This window comes from Theobroma cacao, chromosome 3 (genome assembly GCF_000208745.1).
Source record: "Theobroma cacao cultivar B97-61/B2 chromosome 3, Criollo_cocoa_genome_V2, whole genome shotgun sequence".
Lineage (NCBI taxonomy): Eukaryota > Viridiplantae > Streptophyta > Magnoliopsida > Malvales > Malvaceae > Theobroma > Theobroma cacao.
The window spans coordinates 20,049,529-20,055,478 of NC_030852.1; the positions used below are offsets into that span (position 1 = coordinate 20,049,529).

The following is a 5,950-nucleotide window of genomic DNA, read 5'->3' on the forward strand; positions in this document are numbered from 1 at the left end:
CTCAGGCTAGAATTTTAAGTTTTCATGAACCCGCACATTTCTAGACCATTATGGACCTTGTCTCAATGTCAAAAGAGGAAAAAGATTGCATAAAAGACTAGAGGAGAATAAGCTAATTTGTGGAGGGGCATTTTGGTAATTTAAGTGGAGTGGATAGGCTTGGGCTATAAATATCTTCTCCTTCCAACAGCTTCTTCTTCTTCTTCTTCTCTTCCCATCTCATGTTGCTTCCATCCTCCATGGAAGCTTGATATGGAGCTTGCATAATTTTCTCTCTCTAGCTCTAGTTTTCATACCTTTGTGCCCTTTTGACTATAACCCTTGTATTCTTTCACTCACTCACTTTAAAACCCTTGAAAAAATCTTACTTCCATACTTTCTCTCACTAGCTAAGTGTTTAGAGAGAGAAAGAGAAAGAAAGCCCTATACTAAGCTTGGGAATTGTTGGAAAGAATTTCAAAGTTACAAAGATATCAAGGTGAGTAGTAAATTAGAAATGAGTTTTAAGTGTTCATAATGTTTAGTGATTGATTTGTGAGTTTATTGTTGAGATTGTGTATTGACTCTAATGTAATTAGGTAGTGAACATAGATAGCCATTTAAAATGGCAATTGAAAGCTAGTTAAGAGNTGAGTAGTAAATTAGAAATGAGTTTTAAGTGTTCATAATGTTTAGTGATTGATTTGTTGAGTTTATTGTTGAGATTGTGTATTGACTCTAATGTAATTAGGTAGTGAACATAGATAGCCATTTAAAATGGCAATTGAAAGCTAGTTAAGAGATAGCTTTTAGGGTTTATAGTGTGTGAATTAACATAATGCTGATGCTAATGTGATTTTAGGTTCTAACGAAGCCCTATTTCCCCAATTGGATCATTAGGAGAATTAGAGTTAGTTAAAGGCTCAACAATATACCGATGAGTGAACTGCATTTCAAATTCGTTTTGGGGAATGTGATTGTTTGTACAAAGCGTTTGAATGATTTTATACAACTTTTCTTAAAAATGAGTGCCTTGGGAACATGTTTTTGAGAAATGGGTTATGTTGTGATATGTGGCTATTATGGATTTCTATATTGCTACATTATGTTGATATATGTATATACGTACGAATATATTGTTGTGTAGTTATATGAACTCGGCTATGTGCGAGTAGGGAGTGCGCATAAGCCGATGATGACCCAGTTATGTGCAAGTAGGGAGTGCGCATAAATCGGTGATGACCCAGCCATGTGCGAGTAGGGAGTGCGCATGAGCTGGTGATGATGGGATGGTGTGCATGATGATGATGGGTATATGTATATATATATACATACGTAAACATGCGTGCTATAAGAAATTTATGAGTAATGGTATATGGTTGTAATGTATGTGAAATTCGGTATGTTAAACTTTGGGAAATTGTTATTTGTTTCTTATTAGTTTTGGACATTTTAGCAAGGTGGTTTTTTTTTAGAGGAAGGGAAATTTTTCATTAGTGCCTTGTTTCTCGCTGTAGAGAGAAACTCTCGGGTTTTTGGAGGGTGGCTGGCCGGAAACTCGCGGCAGCAAGATTCAGCTTCTGTCTTGGGGCAAAAATTTCACTACAGAGAGATTCATTCTCGCTGTAGTGAAAAACTTTATGTTTTGTCTCACATCTTGATCAATTGTTGGCCTATTTTCCACTTCTTTACTACCATATTTGAGTATGCATTTCCAACATTACGGAATAAATGATTTAAGTTTAAAATGAGGAGCTGTGCATTCGTAGAGTTTCTCGTGATTTAGTAGTTGTGCATTCGTCGAGTTTCTCCGCTGGACATCGAGTCTCCTTTTGATATGTATAGACAAACTTAATGTAAATTATAAGAGTACATGTTGTAGGCAATGTATGTATATTTTAAATGAGTAATGCCAGTACGAGTTGGCAATGTCTATCACTATTTTGATTCAAAGTTATGAAATGTGACTTAGCAATATTTGATGGAATGATGAGTAGGATAAATAGATAGGCTTGCTTGGGCTTAGTGGACTACGTCCATTAGGCCCTTGTGTCGGTCACGGCCCGAAATTTGGGTCATGACAACAGTAATGCCTCTCTCTAATATCGGTGATTTTTGAAGCAATGTGTAATACCCCGTACTTTGATATGATGACTAATAAAGCTTATTGGATGACAATTGAGGTTAATTATAATGTTTAAAAGTGATGGAAAGTTGAAAGGAACAGTTGGGATAAAATATTCTTCACGTAAGGAAATAATAAAAAAATAATAATATTTTATCAAAGAAGAATTTATGAGATAAAAAGTGATTCGGAAGTGAATTGAGGCATAATAAGGTATTTTGGGTACCAAGAAGACAAAAAGAGACAAGAGGAAATTTTTTGAATAAAATATTATTAAAATATTAATATTTTATTCAATGTTGGAATTTTCCATGAAGGAGTATATGGGCAACCTAAGTGGGGGAGAAGAAGAATGAGAAAAATTTTAGAGAAAAATAACATTAACGGGGTCACGTGTCTTTATTACCTAAAGATAGCACAGACAAATAAATATTTTAAATATTATGGGGACACCGCGTTAGAGTACAAACTTCATACTTTGTTTGTACATGTGTAGTAGAAGATAATAGAAGGAAGTTGGCGTTAAATGAGTGTTGGGAGGACTAAATTAAAATGGAAAGAAACAAAAAGGGCAAAACGATAATTTTACGTGAAGTTTGGTCAAAGCTTCCAAAGGAAGCTTTGACTCTGATTTTTTCAGCCCAAAACCATTCTTATCTCCTCCAGCAAGATTTTTTCCTCTTCTCCTCCATGCTTCATGCCATTCTTGAAGCTTCCATGCCATTTTCTCTTTATCCACCATGAAATCAAGTTTTCTTCACTTTTCTTTCCATGTTTTCTTTTCCTTTCTTCTCCAAACTTCTTAAGCATTAAATTTACAACCTTTAACCCCAATTTCTAGCACACCAAAACCCTAGGAGGAGAAGAAAGAAAAAGAGAGAAAGGAAGAAAAAGCTTGGTTTTGGTAATTCAAGCAAAGAACGGTAAGAATTTTTGTTTTCGGCTTGAGTAGTCTTTGAAAATGAGTTAGTGACTTAGAGAAATGTCTTGTGGCAGCAAAGATTGGCTTGATTGGAGAAAAATTGGTAACATGTAAGCCAATAAACCCATGGATACATGAAGGACTCAAAGTGGAAAAGGAAAACGGTAAGCTTAACACTATGTTTTAAGGCCTACGGTTAGTTGAATATTGTGAGGAATTATGGTTGCTGAAAGGATTTATTTACCTAAGCTAGTTGAAAATTATTAAGATTGTATGGCATGTTGTTTGAAAGAAATGAAAAAGGAATATTGTAGATGGAGGATTAAGAAACAAAGTATTGAGAGTTAGATAGATAACGATGCATGTAAACTAGGAAATAATTGAGTGAAAGTGAGAATGATTGTTGCTGCCATATATGTGGATTATGTGTGGAAATATAAGATGGATTTGGGCAAAAATTATTTAGAAAGGTTGAAGTAGGCACGTGACATCATAAATAAGTTACCGGTGATATAATCTAAGGAATTTTGTAAGCAATGGATATAAGTAATTTTGGTAAAAATGTATTAAGATGTGAGTTAATTAAAGATGGTTTCATGATAGGATGAAAAATATAAATTTGAGTAAGGATTAATTGATTGAAGTGCTGCCCGTATACGTATGTAATTAAATATATTGAGTTCGTATTATTGCTAGGAAGTGCAAAGATAAGGTTAAAGAACTGTGGTGGCGTGCCGAAGTAAATAACGAGCGACCGGCCAGTGAAAATAGTTAGAAACACCTCCGAACAAATAGCGACTTAATATCTCGTTGTTGCTAGGTGAGTGAACTTGCATTTCAAAATCGTTTTGGGAGACATAATTGTATTGGTATGAAACATTGAATGATTTATTCCAACTTGTCTTTAAAAACGTGTGCCTTGGGAACAAGCCTTTGGTAAAATATTTTGATGTTGTGAAAATGTGAAATGTATAATAGGACGGACTTATGTGCTCCTATACTGTGTTGATATATATATATATATATATATATATCTGTGTGTGTGTGTGTGTGTATGAATAATGTTGTGTAATGATATTGACCCAGCTATGTGCGAGTAGGAATGTGCATAAACTGATGCTGACTCGGCTATGTGCGAGGGGGAGTGCGCATAAGCCGATGCTGACCCGGCTATGTGCGAGTAGGAGTGCCCATAAGTCGATGCTAACCCAACCATGTGCTAGTGGGAGTGCATATGAGCTGATGATGATTGGAGGGTGTGTATGGTGATGGATATATATATATGTGTGTGTGTGTGTTATAGAAAGTTCATGACTATGGTATATGATGTTGCACATGTGAATCTTCCATGTTGAACTTTAGAAATTATTATGCGTTTAATGTTGATTTTTTTGTCATTTTAGAAAGATGGCTTTTTCTTGAAAGAAAGGAAACTTTTTCATGGTGCTATGTTTCTCGCTGTAGCGAGATTCATTCTCGCTACAGCAAGAAACTCTAGAATTTTGAGGGGTAATGCTGGTCGAAATCTCGCTGCAGTAAGAATGCCTTTCTGCTGTAGGGAGGATCCGTCGTTTACTTGACTTGAATTGCACGAATGCTATTAAAGTTTTCACTCTTCAAATCCTTTGTTGAGCATGGACCCTTTTTTTCAAGTGATTTACTCATTTGGGGTTTACATAAGGGGTTTTGATAAGAGCTAAACTAAATTGCATTGTTTTAAAGATAAATGCATCATGATTTTCTTCAAACCTTCCTTATTGTTTGCTTGTTCCCTCCTATGCTCACTCACTGAGTTTGTACTCTTTTTTTTTTTAAATTCATGTTTTAGGTTTTCTGAGTTAAAGATGATTGGATCCTAGGACGAGGTGCTCCTCCCTATACATTGCTCGGTAGGTTTAACGTACCACTAAGTGTTATCAATCGTGCCCAAAGTCACTTCGCTGACGGTCGAGGTCTAATTATGTGTATATGGATATTTGATGTGAAACATTAAGGTTCATTTGTTATTCTATATATGTATATAATGGTTGATGATGCCATTATGAATGCATGACTGGGTTTTATGAATTGTTTTCAAAGGAATTGTAATTGAGCATTATGAATTTCGGATTCTAAAGGAATATGGATTAATGTATAGGATCATGTAAATAGGCTTGCTTGGGCTTGGTGGGCTGAGCCTATTGGTCCCTTGAGCCAGTCATGGCTCGAAAATTGGGCTATGACACAATGCTTGAGTATGGCGTTCCAATGCCTTAGTCAAAAGATATTTAGACCTATCAAAGCCATTACCACTTATTCTAGCTTTTTTGGTTCTTTTAGGTGCCGTGATTCAACTTTCAAACTTTTCACAATTAATGTTCCTCAAATTCAAACACCCAATATACCCCAAAATATCCACAATTATTCTCAAAAGATTTCAATTTGCTCTAAACTCTAAGCCAATAATAACAAAATCTGTAATAATCACTAAATTCACAATTTCCAAATCAATGTGCAAAAAATTGTTAATATTCACATCAAGCAAGTAAGCAATTCTCACAATTCATCAACAATTTTCACAAAAAACTTCAAACTCAAAGTCAATATTATCAAAAAGATGTAAACCCATTAAGAATTAACAACACAAAGTCTTTTCCAACACTCAATTTCATCATAAATCAAAGTTCTTGCAAAAAGTCAACACTTACCAAAATTCTGCAATTTGATGAAGCAAAATGGATGAAAAGCTTTGAATCTTGAATTTTTTGAGAAAATGAAATAGGTTTCTTGAAGATTTAATGGGTGGGTTAGTGAATTTTTGAAGTTTGGTAGAGATAATTTGGACTGTGAGAGGCTAGGTTTTGAAGTTGAGTTGTTTGAATATATATATATATATATATATATATATATATATATATAGTAAGAAGGAAAGGAAGGAAGGGAAG

General features: G+C 34.7%; 1 long non-coding RNA gene across 1 annotated transcript; it reads left to right on the plus strand.

The window, feature by feature from the left end:
• On the plus strand, nt 3,150–5,089 carry LOC108661262. The gene is made up of 3 exons (XR_001927014.1): nt 3,150–3,190; nt 3,723–3,846; nt 4,855–5,089. It is a non-coding gene; the product is annotated as an uncharacterized LOC108661262 (long non-coding RNA).